Raw genomic sequence first — 14796 nt, forward strand, 5'->3', positions numbered from 1 at the left:
ATCTCATTCATAAAAAATCGTATGAGTGACCGATTGCTTTGGGGTTTGGGTGACAGGTACCCCTGGGTGCCAGCTACCATCTTACCAATTTTTGTGTGTCCGAACAGGTTCTAACCAGTTTGAACTGGTTCAAATCGAACCACCCCCTGGTTCGGTTCAAATTCGAACCTCCAGCTCGAACCTGATGGCTGGTTCGGTTCAAATTCGAACCTCCGAACCACCCTGGTTCGAATTTGAACTGGTTCAAATTCGAACCGGTTCGCACATCCCTAGCATTTAAGGAATTCATGTCCTAATTTTTTTTAAATGGAATTATTATCAGTAGAGAAAAGGGAATAAGACTAAATTCCAATAAAATTGACTTTCTAACCAATAAACGTGCCTATGCAAAAAATGAAAGCAATGAAAATAATGCTGAGAATGATGAAAAAGTGTGTGATGCAAAAGAAATCATCTGCAGGGTTGATGCAAGTCAAAGTAGAAAGGAAATATATTTGGATAGTGGAGCTACTTCACATGTCTTCAATAATTTGTAAGGTTTATCTCAGATAAGCATGGAACATAAAAGTCCTATATACTTTGCTAAAAAAAAAAAATTAGCAGCACATTTTTGCAGAAGGAAAAGTCTGAAGAGTAATTTTGGTAAAATAGAATGAATGAATTATTTACTTACTTTTTTATTTAATTTATCATATTCCAGGGCATACTATGTTGCAAGCTTGCAAAACAGTTTATATGTATAACTGCAAGGCATGGATGTAGAGTTCTTTTCAGAAGAGATCATTGCTTTATTTTCAAAGGAGGACCTCATCAGATGGAAAAGACAGAATACTCCATATTTCAATTAGCCTTTTCAACTTTCCATTTTTATATCTATAAACTAATTTCTGGAAGAGTGTTCAATAGTTTAATATTGCTGATAACCTCAATACCCCCTGCTGCAATTTCTGAGTAAGAATGACTACTTCCTTTATTCTCTCCAGACTATAACATTAGTCACAGCATGATACTGCTGATGCCATTCGACATTTGTTAGAAAGATCCGCCTTTAACACTTCTCTAAATTATTTGCTACATTCTTTTTTTTCTTTTCAATTTTCATCTAGCTCCATCACTATCTGAAAGGTATCTCATTTAACAGCAGTGCGGTGGACAACGTTTTCTTTGATGAAAATGGGGAGTTAGTAACTGGATTGGATGTGATCAACTGGATTGTGTCCTCAAACCAATCTTTTCATCGAGTGAAAGTTGGCAGAATGGATCCCCAGGCTGCTCCGGACCAAGTGTTCACCATCAATGAAGATGCCATAACCTGGCACAGATGGTTTAAACAGGTAGGATCCAAATATGACTAGCCTGGGAACTCTACTCAGTTTGAATGAGTATCTAATTCCAGTCCTAGTGGCAAACTTAACTTGATTTGACTGGGCTCAGTGGCTGACATACATAGAAAAGAAGCACCGGTGCAGAGAGAGAGGAGCAAACTGACAGCAATTTCAGACGAACTGCACCATTGTACCAGCAAAATAATGATTCCTGACAACCTTTCCTTCTCCAAAAATCCCTCTGCGTCACCCAAAGTATGTCCCTGAGGGTGTGTACATAGTCTGTAAGAGCTGTGGATATGCTCCTCCATTGCACCGGGGCTTCCTTGCTCTGTATGTCAGCCAGTCAATAAGGGTTGTGCATAGTACTGTTCTGGGTGGTTCAGTTCGAATTTGAACTGAATTCAAACTGAACTGCTGGTCCACAAATCAGTTTGTTAGAACTGGCAGGTGGTTCAGTTTTTACAGTCAAAATGCTTCTTCCCAGTTTGGCCTGATTTAGGTGGCTATGCTTGTTATGGGGGTTGCACAAAACCAGTTGGAGTGGTTCAATTTGGATTTGAACCAAATTTGATTCAGGCATCCAGGTTCAGGTTTGGGTTTGTTAGAACCCCCCTTGATTCAATTCGAATTCCAACCTAACTCAAACTGGTTCTGAGAGGTTCTACATGGGGACTTGAACTGGCCCATTATTCGCTATGGAGAGCACCTAAGAGCACAAAACCAGGGTGGGTGGTAGTCACCTCAGGAAGCTGCCATATACTGAGTCAGACCATTGGTCTATCTAGCTTAGTATTGTCTTCACAGACTGGCAGCAGTTTCTATCAGGGAGGTGGGGGCTGTTCATCTGAATGCCCTTTCTACTTATTTTCTAGACACTTTTTTATTCAAGTATCTGGAGTGTTTTTACAGGACTATCTAGAAGAACAGCCTCCCCACACAATACGGAGATGTGCCCGGAGGGCATATGTGGGGAGGTCTCATCTGAACTGGCCTAGTGTGTGTTACAATATGCTTCTGATACAATGCAACTCTGATTCTAGTGCAGTGCCTACCAGCACATCCTTGCTTTGGCATTTGCAGTAACGGAGATCAATGGAAACTCTCAGCTCTTACCCAACATCACCTTGGGCTTCCACATCTATGATAGTTACTTCTCTCCAAAGTGGACTTATCAGGCCACAATGTTTCTAATCTCCACTCCTGAGAAGTTTATCCCCAATTATAAATGTGATCAGCAGAATAACCTAATCGCAATAATTGGAGGACTGGACGCTGAAATCTCGCTTAATGTGGCAACTGTCTTAGATATCTACAAGATTGCACAGGTAGGATGTTCGAGTGTGTGGTTGGTGGTTGTAATTTAATACTTTTTCATGCTTCCTTTGCACTACTTAGTGCAATTTTTGTAGTCTGAAGAGAGTGATGAATGCATTGAATTTAATGAGATAAATGTTCTCACTCATGTGAATGTACACTGGTGCGGTTATGCAAACATTCTGCTGAATACTGGTACAGCAGTGCACTTCCTATCTGTACCAATGCATTTGTGGGGCCTGCCCCCAGGTGGACTTTTAAAATGGATGCAGGTATAGTTGTTCACACCAAAACATATGGAATTGTAGAGAAATCTATATATAATGTCTGAATGGGGCTGCTGTGTGTGAGAAATAATATTGATTAATGAGAGATAAAAGGTTTATGTGAATGGGAGATTACTTAAACTTATGTGTGTGTCCATTGTGCTATAAAAGGAAACAATTTACTGTATATAGTATCTCTGGAAATAGTCACATCCCATTTCCCCATGATAATTCCTTTCTGTGGTTTAAATGCTCAAAGTTCTAAATTATTTTTGCCTCAGATTGTGAGGTGAATAACTCTCAACTGGAGTCATGTTTTTTAATACAGGAGTAGAACTTCTGACTCATGAGTCATCCCACTGGATACATTAGATACCCCACCAGGCCACAGAACCCAAAATAATTTAACATCTTATTCCGGGGAGTGCAGTGGTGACCCCCACATCCCAAGCATCACACCCTATATGACTGCACAGTGCACAACTCACTGAGAATGTGATTTCTCAGTAGTGATGTGCGGTTCGGTCCGGATCCGGCGGTTCGGTCCCGGACCGAATCGGGCCCTTCTGGGACCGATCCGGACCGAATCCGAGTCGGTTCGGCTCCGAACCGGCTCGGGTTTCCCGAACCGGTTCGGGAGTTCAATTGAGTCTCTGGAGTCAGTGGAGTGTCCCTTTAAAGTTTGAAGTGTGTCCTCCATTTTGTGGCTCATTCCTGAAACTTTTGCTCCTAGCATCCATTTTGTGATGCTATTTTCAGGCATTGTATTGGCTGCGCTATTGATCCTTTGATTGGCCAGAATGAGTCCTTTGGTCTGGTAGGCTGCTTGGCTGTTGCACTGTTGAGAGCTGGCACCCTGTTGGCCGTGGGGGGAGTGCAAAGGTGGGGGCTCCCAAAGGAGGGAATTTCAAACCTATATAAACCCAAGCCTCTTCTCTGGAAACTTCTCTTGGCTGCAGTTGTGGGATCATCTCTGAGACCTTGCTTGCTCTTTTGCTGCTGGTGTCTGCTGTGAGTCCCTGCTGACTGTGTGTCTGTCTCTCTGCTCTCTCTGTGTGTTGTTGTGTGCCACCTTGTCCATCTGCCCTCTGTCTGTCTCTGTCCAAACCTCTTTAATACTTTCCCCTCAACTTTTTCCAACTTTTCCTGTTGTGTTTTCTGTTCTCTTCACCCTTTCTCTCTCAACCCTTCTCCCAAAGTTTTGGCTTTCCCTCCTCCCCCCCCCACCCCCATCTTCTGCATTGCTTTCCTGTTTTTGTGCCTTGCCTGACTTTTGTTCCACTTTTTGAGTTTCATTCAATTATTGCTTCTGTGTAAATTTATATATTTGCTGATTTTGGTTTTTAATTAATAACTTCTGCTATTGTTATTGCTGGCTGCCTGTCTGAGTTGTGTTTCTGAGGATTTAGGTTATATTATTGCTGCAATTGGATTCCTTGTGTTCTGATTTTGATTGTTAATTTGTTCCCCTCTGGCCCTGCTCCTAGCTTCCCCCCCTCCCTCCCTCCCTCCCTCCCACCCAGATAAGATTGTTTCCCTCCTGTGCTGCTGCCTGTTGAGCCTTGCATTCTTTGGATTTCTTTGTGGAATTAGGTTCTGGTTTTGGTTTTGCTCCCTGTGTGTGTCCCACCCACTCCCCCAGTCCCTCCCCCTGGTAGTTGTTACCCCCCCCCCGCCCTGAGACTTTCTGGCTGCCCTTTGGTTTCCTTTTTTTTACTTTATGTATAGATTGTTTTGATTCAAATTTGATTGTTCCCCTGTGTGGTCCTGCTCCTAGCTTACCCCCTCCCTCCCCTCCAGAAACCCACTCCCCCCACTGCCACCTCCTCCTCCTCCACTCCTGCCCTGCCTGCCCCCTCCCACCCAGACTGAGTGTTGTTCCCCATCCTCCCTGGTGCTGCTGCTGCTGCCTGTTGAGTCCTGTCTTAGTTACTTTGGTTTTTTGTGTGAAATCAATTAGCTTCTTTTGGTTCTGGTTTTGCTGTGTGTGTGTCCCATTCCTCCCTGCTGGTTGTTGTTGGTTCCTCTCCCCCCCCCCCCCAGACTTTCTGCCCATTGTTCCCAGGTGTGTTTTTTTTTTGGACTTTTTTTCATATTGTTTGGTTTGCTTTGATTGATTCATTGATTGTTCCCCTCTCTGTGTGGCCCTCTGCTCCCAGCTTCCCCCCTCCCTCCCCTCCAGAAACCCACTCCCCCCACTGCCACCTCCTCCTCCTCCACTCCTGCCCTGCCTGCCCACTCCCACCCAGATTCATCCCCCTTGACGCATACTAATCCCCCCAAAACACACCCTGCCCTCTGGTCTCTCCCCCTCTTGCCCCCCGACTCCCTGCTACATACCCCAGACCCCCTGAAACACATTCCACCCCCCAAACACCCTCTGTTGGTCTCTCCCCCTCTTGCCCCCCTGACTCCCTGCTACATACCCCAGACCCCCTGAAACACACTCCACCCCCCAAACACCCTCTGTTGGTCTCTCCCCCTCTTGCCCCCCTGACTCCCCGCTACATACCCCAGACCCCCTGAAACACACTCCACCTCCCAAACACCCTCTGGTTTCTCCCCCTCTTGCCCCCCTGACTGCCTGCTACATACCCCAGACCCCCTGAAACACACTCCACCCCCCAAACACCCTCTGTTGGTCTCTCCCCCTCTTGCCCCCCTGACTCCCCACTACATACCCCAGACCCCCTGAAACACACTCCACCCCCCAAACACCCTCTGTTGGTCTCTCCCCCTCTTGCCCCCCTGACTCCCCGCTACATACCCCAGACCCCCTGAAACACACTCCACCCCCCAAACACCCTCTGTTGGTCTCTCCCCCTCTTGCCCCCCTGACTCCCCGCTACATACCCCAGACCCCCTGAAACACACTCCACCTCCCAAACACCCTCTGTTGGTCTCTCCCCCTCTTGCCCCCCGACTCCCTGCTACATACCCCAGACCCCCTGAAACACACTCCACCCCCCCAACACCCTCTGTTGGTCTCTCCCCCTCTTGGGACCGTCACCGCTGCTGCTGCTGTCCTCCTCCCACACCCGAATCCCCCTCCCTGCTGCTACATTACAGCTCCTCCTCTCTTCTTCCTCTCTCTCTCTCTTTCTCTCTCCTCATCCCTTCACTTCTTCTTCCTCCCACAGCTGCAGCCACACAGTATCCTACCTCCGACCTCACCTGGAGGTCCCCGCCATCGGTTATTTTTCTTTTGAAAGTTGTTTTATTTCATTTGTCTCTGCTTGGGGGTGAGTTGAGCAACAACACATAAATAGTGTGGTCTCCTCACTTCTGCCCCTCCATCGTTGAACTACCCCGGTTGCCTGTGCCTCGTGCGGCCGCCCTGTTGTGTCCCAGCCCAGGGGGTTGGCTGTTGGCGGCGCATCCGTGACCAGCAGTGAGCGGCAGGAGAAGGACCGGAAGAAGAGGGGTTAGTGCGTGTGCAATTGTGCACCTTTTGTTGCCCCCTTTCTCTCCCTAGCTGGCGGTTTTAAATAGGGACACCCCTATCTTGAAATGCATTTGGGTGTGGGGAGGAGGGAGAGGAGATGTACCGTTGTAACTTGTGTCTTCATGCCCAATAAAGAAATTGCTGCTGCTGTGTGTTGCGTTGCATTGCATGCGTCTTGCAGGTGGTTTTTGAACAGGTGCCTTCTTCCAGAGTGTTTCCTTGCCTCTGGGGCAGTCTGAGTGGGGTCCTGGGTTCTGATGCTGCCACTACATGCTGGGCCAATACACACATATGATGATGATGTTCAATCCATGATGCTGCCATCAAGTGTTTGCTGCTGCTTGCTTGCCATGGCATTGGGCGGGCAGAGTCACAGAGTGGGTGGGTTCAACCTCTGTTTAGGTGTGACTGGGTTCTGGTTTTGGTTGTGTGCAATTTAGAGTCACTAAATAGGCTGCATTGAGTTTGATGCTCCCCCCACAGGAGCATTACTTGAGAACCACCCCCCAGAACCCACACTTTGTGTTCCAGTTCACTAAATAAGGCTTTCCTCCTTTGATCTGCAGGTTCCCAAGCGTTGACTGCGTCCCTCCCCCACCCCCGGTAGGTGCTGTGCCCTCCCCCCATCCACTCGCCCCCCCAAAAAAGTTAAAAACTTGCCACCCACACCACAACTACTCCACCCAACTGCCCGTGCCACCCACACCAGGGGTCCACCCTTTAACCCCCTATTTTTTAAAAAAACCCTCCCAGACCCATCTCCCCAATTGGCTTGGTTGACTCCCGAGTCCCAAATTCTAAAAGGACACCCTCCCCCTCACTTCAATTGGCTCCCCCCCATCAAAAAGTCTTCCTTTCCCCCCAATTGGCTTCCTTTTTTAAAAACAAACTCCCCCCCCCCCCGCCGTCTCCAAATCAGCTGCCTTTTTTTTGGCCCCTAAGCTCCTCCAAATTATTTTTTTGACCCTGTCTCTGGCCTTCCTCCTAAAGTCTCCCTCCTTCTGACCTAGCAGCATGTCTGAGCGCCGTGTGGCGGGCAGGGCTCGCTCAAGGCTGGCAGGCAGAGGTGGGAGAGGCCAGGTGCGGGGTGCGCCTGCGGCACGGGGAGGGAGAGGACGCGGGGAGCCTGAGGACACCCCAGTTCTCCCCATTGGAGAATTCTTTGCTCCGGCCCCATCTTTGGTGCGCAGGATTCAGTTCCCCACGCCTGCTGCCACCAATCGCGGCAGAGGCAGAGGCACCGTTAGGGCTGTGGCGGGTCCCTCCTCGCCGGCGGCACCAGGTGCTGCTGAGCTACCGCCAGTTGTTGAGGTGGAGGAGACTGTGGAGTTGGAAGAGCAGGTAGAGGGCGGTGAGGACCGTGCGGCTGGCAGCGATGCAGCCAGGTTCTCCCTCCCTCTGGGGCCCCTTCCCCCTATCCTTTCGCCGCTCAGTGGGGCCCCCCCTCGTGAAGCCCGACACTCTGGTGGGGAGCGGTCTGGCGAGGTGGTGGAGGAGAGGCCTGCCTCTCCGATGCCAGTTGAGCCGGGCCCTTCCTCCGCTGTGGAGGGCGGAAGGGGCGGGTTGGGTGGCAGCAGTGGGCAGGCAGCGGCGGCCGCCCCCCCCCAGGACTGCAGCCACCCTGCGAGAAACGGCCTAGGACGGCGCCCAGGGCGCAGGAGGCCAAGGGCAGTGGTGCATGGGTGCATTTTGAGGTCCCTCAAGATTCCCCATTCCACGCCCGCTGTGTCCACTGCAGGATGCTTGTCAGCCGTGGAAGGGACCCTGCGCACCTGGGTACGACGCCTATGTGGAGACACATAGAGCGTCACCACCCAGGTCTCAGGGGACAGGCTGGCAGCGCTAGTGCGCCTTGTGCATCTGCCACTAGGGCGGGAAGCGGCAGTGTGCCAGCCAGCAGGCAGGCTACACTGCCCGTCCAGCGGTGGACACAGTCCTCGGGCAGCCAGCGTATTGTTCGCGTGGACCATCATCACCTCACCCGCCTCATAGGGGAGATGATTTCCACCGATGACCAGCCGTTTCAGGTGGTCGAGAACAACGGCTTCCGCCGTATTCTCCAATACCTGGCTCCCGAATACGTCATCCCCTCAAGGACCACGTTCAGCCGGAACGTGGTCCCCTCCCTGTGCAGGGAACACCTCCGCTCCCTGTGCAGGGAACACCTCCCCTCCCGGTGCAGGGAACTCGTGTCGGCCGAGCTGCGTGCTGCTCCGGCCGGGACAAGCGTGCATTTCACGACTGACCTTTGGACCAGTGTCAGTGGGATGCACGCTTCTTTCCTGGCCCTCACTGCCCACTGTTGGGGACCGGAGAGTTAGGGGACCACCGCGGGCGATGCTTCCGGGTCCGGCGCGGCTCCCACTGCACTACGGCACAGGTGGGCCGTCCTGCACGTGGAGACGATGGACACGAGGCACACCGCGGAGGAGGTGGCGGCCGTACTCGACCGCCAGATAGAGGAGTGGATTGGCGGGTGTCCACACCTCTCCCGCGGCTTCATTGTCACCGACAATGGAGCCAACGTTACCGGCGCTGTCGAGACAGTCATGGACTGTGTGAACATACGGTGTATGGCACACACGCTCCATCTGACCGTCAGGGACGCCCTTGGCCTTAAGGAGCTGAAGGCGTCCCAGGAGAAGGGGGCCCGCCTCATCGCAGCTGCTGCTGCTGCCACGGCCACGCTTGTGGATAAGTCCCGCAAGCTGGCCGCCCACTTCCACCGCAGCGAGAAGTCCAGGAGACTGCTTCGCCAGAAGCAGGATGACCTTGGCCTTCCTCGCCATCTCATCCCTACGGATGTGGAGACGCGGTGGAACTCCACCTTCCTCCTGTTCCAGCGCCTGTTGGAGCAGGAGAGAGCCCTTGTCGCCCTGGCGAGGGACGAGTCCTTGGATGTCTGCGACTTCTCGAACGCAGAGTGGAAGCAGATGTCCGAGGCGGTGTCGGCACTCGAGCCCTTCCAGCTTGCCACGAAGGGCTTGTGTGGCGACACCACTCCCTTGAGCCAGGCGCTGCCCACAGCTGTTGGTCTCGAGAAGCTGATGGGTGGACTCCATATCTCTCTGACCACGCCAGAGGGTCGTGCTCTGGCTGGGAGGCTGAGGTCTGGGGTTGACAAGCGGCTCGTTGATGTGCTGGGAGACAGGGAGGAGTATGTCCTCGCTTGTCTCTGTCACCCAGCCCTCAAGGGCAATGCTGTGAGTGCCGACGACTTGCCCAGGTGGAAGGGCATCCTGGTCGAGAAGGTTAGGGAGGAGGAGGCCGCTAGGGCCCGCAGAGACCAGGGTGTTGGTAGTGGTGCGGGGGCAGCCCTCGCGGCCCAACCCGCACCCAGCAGCAGCATGGGCGGCCAGCCGGCGTCAGCTTCCCCTTCCCCTCCCTCTTCCCAGTCCAGCAGCGCGGCATCCCAGGCAGCGCCATCGCAGCAGCCATTTGCTACCGACTCGAGATCCGCCCAGTGGTTTCAGCGGTTCTGCTATGGCGCCATGCCTGGTATGCGGGAGGCTCGACCTGCCAGGCCCCCCTCCAGTGCTGAGCAATGCGTTGCGCAGTACTTGGAGGAGCCTGTGGAGGGAGACGGCGTGGACTGCGCACAGTTCTGGGCGAGCCGCCGCCAAGTCTGGCCGGACCTGGCGGTGGTGGCTGTGCGCCTCCTCTCCTGCCCCCCAACCAGTGTCCAGAGCGAGCAGGTGTTTTCACGTGCCGGGGACGTGGTGACACCCTCTCGCTCCCGCTTGGACCCTGGTCTGGTGGAGCAGCTGGTCTTCCTGAAGGTGAACCTCCCCCTGTTGGGCTACCCCAAGCTGGAGTTTGAGACGGGCGAGTGATTACCGTGGGTTGCCCCATGGTTGGTCACCTGCCTGGCTCGAACTCTGTGCTTATCCCTACCCTCCCCCCTTCCACCTCTAGCTGAGCTGACGTGACAGATGCTGAGCCATGCCAGCCAGTCGCAGCGTGTAGTGTGCCCACACAGAGATGCAGTTGTAGTAGTAGTTGTAGTGCTGCGACTGGCCAGATGTTTACAATGCCCACGCCCACCTAAAAAGAAACCCAATGCTGACCAGCACAGGCCCTTTATCTATCCACCTGTCAGCATTTGGGGACCTGGCGTGGGCACGGCACACCCCCCCCAAAGTAGCACAGCCCACAGAGTACTAGACTTAGCGGCAGCGGCGGGTATGCGTTCTAAAATGCAGTGTAGATATGTAAATACTGTATGTAAATAAACATGTAAATAAATTTTTCTTTTAAAACCCCATGTTAAAATCAAGCCTCAAAATTATGCAAAAGAAAGAAAAAAAGGTGACAAAGGGAGAACAAAATGATGAATGCCAAATGAATTGATTTTATTGAAAATGTTACCAGAAATCATGTGTGGGGGACTTGGTTTACATGGAGAAAATGATTGGGTGATTTTTTCAAATGAAACGAATGAATTATTATCATCTTATGTTCATCTTGATTGTGGTCACTGTTGATGTTGGCTGATGGCAAAAAAACCCAAACCATCAGAATAGCAATGAACTGGCTGCCAACACAACATATTGATTGATAACTGTGCAGAGGGGGGAATTGGGTCTGTGTGTGTGTGTGTGGTGCAGGCTCAGTCTGTCTCTTCCTGTTGTGTGTCTGTCTGTCTGTCTGTCTGTGTGAATGGATGCCTAGCACTGTCTCTGTGTGTGGATGCTTTCTGTGTGTAGTGTGGTGTCTGTCTACATGTTTTTTTTCCTCCCCCCCAACTCCCTCCCCCCCATGCCTCCTTCCATCCTTCCCCTCTCATCCTCTCCCCTTCCTCTTCACCACCTTCCATCCTCCCTCCCTTCCAGCCCACCACCGCCTCACCTGCCCCTAACCCCGGTCTGGCAGATGATGAGAGTCTGGTCTCTCCCACCGAAGCACACACGTGAGCATGTGTGTGCACAAATATGTGGCTGACCAACTCTGAGCTGGACCCTCCCCCCTTCAATCCCCTCTACATCCCTCTCCCCCTCCCCTTTCCTCCCCCCTGCCTCCCTGCCTCCCTCCCTCCCCCCTCCTAGCTAGCAGCGCACACATACACACACAAAACACCTGTGGTGGCAAACACCACCAGCACACATGCACTCACACTGGTGCCACCACCTCTGCCTTGGGCCTCTGTGTCCTTGAGCAGATATGTGGTGGTGGACCAGAGAAGCATTTCTTTCCAGCAAGGCAAAAGGCATGCACTCACTGCACACACACACACACACACACACAAAGAGGTGAAAAGACGAGAAGAGGCAACTTCTAGAACCAGCAGCAGCAGGTGAGTGTCGTGTAATTGTGTTGCTTCCCAAGGCCACTGCCCATGCTCAATGCTCAGTCTGCTGAAACTAAAGAACTAGCTACAATCATCCTTCCTCACACGCAGCTCAGCTGCACAGCACACTGACTAACTAGACACTACAGCTGGTGGTAGAAAAAACAGAAGTCTAGATTCTAGAAGATGTCCTGGTGGATTTTAAACTTTCAAATCTGTGCTAGGATTGCCTTGCCTCCTCCTCCTCCTGCTGCCTGTAATTGTGCCCTCTCCCCTTGCAGTTGCACCGTCGTGATGGGTTGGTGATGTGCGTGCGCCGTCTACTTAGCTCTCTCCTCCTCATGTTGGCTGGGCTTGCCAGGCACTGGCTGGCAGCAGCTGTTGGCTGTGTGCTAGGCTCAGGCTGTGGCGCGCGTGACTGGACTGGGAATGTTATTGTAGCGGCAACACTGGTTGTGGTGGTAGCAGTAGTAGCTGTTGTTGTTGCTGGGCTGGTGGCTGCTGGCCTGTGCTGACTCTGCGCACTTGGTCTGGTCTGGTCTGGTCATTTGGATGCAGATGTAGGGTGTGTGTGCATCATCCATGCGGAACATCAGAGCAGAGCAGAGCAGGTTGGCTGGCTTCTGTCTGTCGGGCCTAGTCAGTGGCAGGCACTGAGTGAGGCGGTGGTTTCTTTGGGCATCACGTCACCCATCATGCAGAGCGGCAGGTCTGCTGCTCTGCTGCTCCGCCTCCTGCTTCTTCTCTGTGTGTGCTGCTCTTGTGCTTAGTGTGTTGCTCCGCTGCTGCTGCTGTGCTGGCAGGCAGCACAGCAGTGGCCTTTTTGTTAGATCAGAGAGTGGGTGTTGTCTCTCTGAGTGTCCTCCTCTTACTTGCTTGGATAGGAGTGGTGGTAGTAGGTAGGCATTAAGATGGACTGACTAGGTGTTACGTGTTAGGGCGCCCAGAGAGAGGGGCCAAAAAGATGGGGTGGCAATTGTTGGGTTGCTCCTAGTATTATTGGTGAATTTCTGAAGAAAAAATTTTTTTCCATTGGCTAGAATGGGGGTTCGGGGCTGCCCCAGACCCGCCTCTGTGGGGTGGCAGCACCGCCAAAGTGGGTCCGGGGCCATGGCAAAAATGCCCTCAGTCCCTCCCAGCAATCCCCGTAGAGATAGGAGTGATGGTTCTGTTGTTTTTCTGAGGTGTTCTGAGTGAGTGTGGATTCTGTGATAGCAAATGAGAGTGGATTCATGGTGTCTCATTGGAAATCTCATAAGCTATCATAGAATCTACACTCAGAATACCTCAGAAAAACAACAGAACCATCACTCCTATCTCTCCGGGGATTGCTGGGAGGGACTGAGGGCATTTTTGCCATGGCCCCGGACCCACTTTGGGGGTGCTGCCACCCCACAGAGGTGGGTCTGGGGCAGCCCCAAACCCCCATTCTAGCCAATGGAAAAAAATTTTCTTCAGAAATTCACCAATAATACTAGGAGCCACCAATTGCCTTGGGATTTTTGGGGTGGAGGACACCCGTGGCTGGCTACCACCCACCCCAGCTTTTTTGCCCCTAAGGGCTCCACATTGTGAGTTATGGGCAAAAATTTATTTTTTGAAAAAAAATTGTAAAAAATCAGAGGAAGGTCCAATCGACTTGAAATTTGGGTGGCAGGTAGAACACAATGTCCCCTTCAAAACCAGCCACTTTTTGTGATCTGAACCAGTTCGGTTCAGATCCGAACCGGTTCGAAACCGAACCGGACTGGGGGGGTGGTCTGGCAAAACCAAAACCGAACCACCCAGGTCCGGTCCGGACCCGGTTCGGACCCGAACCGAACCGGGAGAACCGGTTTTATGCACATCCCTATTTCTCAGCTAAGAAAAGTGAACACTTCAAATACCACACTAATGAGGATCCATGCTTCAACAATTCAGTTCTCAGCAATTCAGCTGGAAGGACACTCGGTGACAGACCTAAAGGCAGATGTCATAGGTCTGGGAGTTGGTCAAATTCTTTATGCCAACCAATCTTCCACTACCATCACATCATTTGCTTGGTTTCTTATCAGCTGTCCTTGGAGTTCTTGAGTACACACAAGACCATGATCTGCTGTCTGAGCCAAAAACAGATGACAGTGCTTCCCTTTGTGAATGTGGTTGAATCTTGGGGTATGTCTGGACATAGGAACAGAGGAAGCTGCCATATACTGAGTCAGACCATTGGTCTATCTAGCTCAATATAGTCTACACAGACTGGCAGCGGCTTCTCCAGGGTTGCAGGCAGGAATCTCTCTCAGCCCTATCTTGGAGATGCCAGGGAGGGAACTTGGAACCTTCTGCTCTTCCCAGAGCAGCTCCATCCCCTGAGGAGAATATCTTACAGTGTTCAAATGTGGTCTCCCATTCAAATGACGGAGGAGGAGGAGGAGGAGGAGGAGGAGGAGGAGGAGGAGAAAAGTTTGAGGGTCTGGCTGTTGTTGTTTCCTCCCCCCCCCCCCGCTTGGACGATACATCTGGCCCTCTGGGTTTGTGTTCCATATTGCCCTGACGAGGAGCTGCCTGCCAGCCTGCTGCCTTCAGAAATCCTGACAACTAGCACCTGTGTCGGCCAGCAGTCCTTTGTGGCAGAAGGGGCTGCTGGGTAGCTTTAGAGACTCATAAATACTGCTGAAGACACGCTGGCGGCGTGGCCGGCGGTGTGGCCGGTGGCCTGCCTGTAGGCGGCTGCCGAAGCCGGCCACCAAAGGGGGCCGGCCTTCGGGTCCGGGCCTTCGGGGGTAGGACTGAGGGCTGGGGGATGGTTGTTTTGTGGGTGGGTAGATTTTTTGGGTCAAGTGCTGTTTTTATTGCCCTAAGGTGTGCGAGGCCTAGTTGAGGAGATGTGTTTGGGCTCTCCTGAGGGGGATGATGCAGGGGGTGTGCCTGGCAGCCTTGGGGCAGCTATTGCTGTAGTGGTGGGGAATAGAAGAATTGGCACTGGCAGAACAGCTGGCTGTTACAGGGGAAGAGAAATTAGTAATTTAGTAACTATTTCTACTTCCAACTGTTCTGACAACTCTCAGGCCTTGGGGAGCAGCACCAACTACCCACAGAGCCTGACCTTGCTCCTTTGTAATGCCAGGTCAGTTCAAAACAAGACCGAAATTGTTCATGATCTGATCATGGATGAGG

At 52.0% G+C, this 14796-nt stretch overlaps 1 pseudogene; it reads left to right on the forward strand.

The window, feature by feature from the left end:
- Positions 1–14796, forward strand: part of LOC128330990 (vomeronasal type-2 receptor 26-like) — a 34760-nt pseudogene that overhangs the window by 3245 nt on the left and 16719 nt on the right.

This window comes from Hemicordylus capensis, chromosome 6 (assembly GCF_027244095.1).
Source record: "Hemicordylus capensis ecotype Gifberg chromosome 6, rHemCap1.1.pri, whole genome shotgun sequence".
NCBI classification, from domain to species: Eukaryota; Metazoa; Chordata; class Lepidosauria; order Squamata; family Cordylidae; genus Hemicordylus; species Hemicordylus capensis.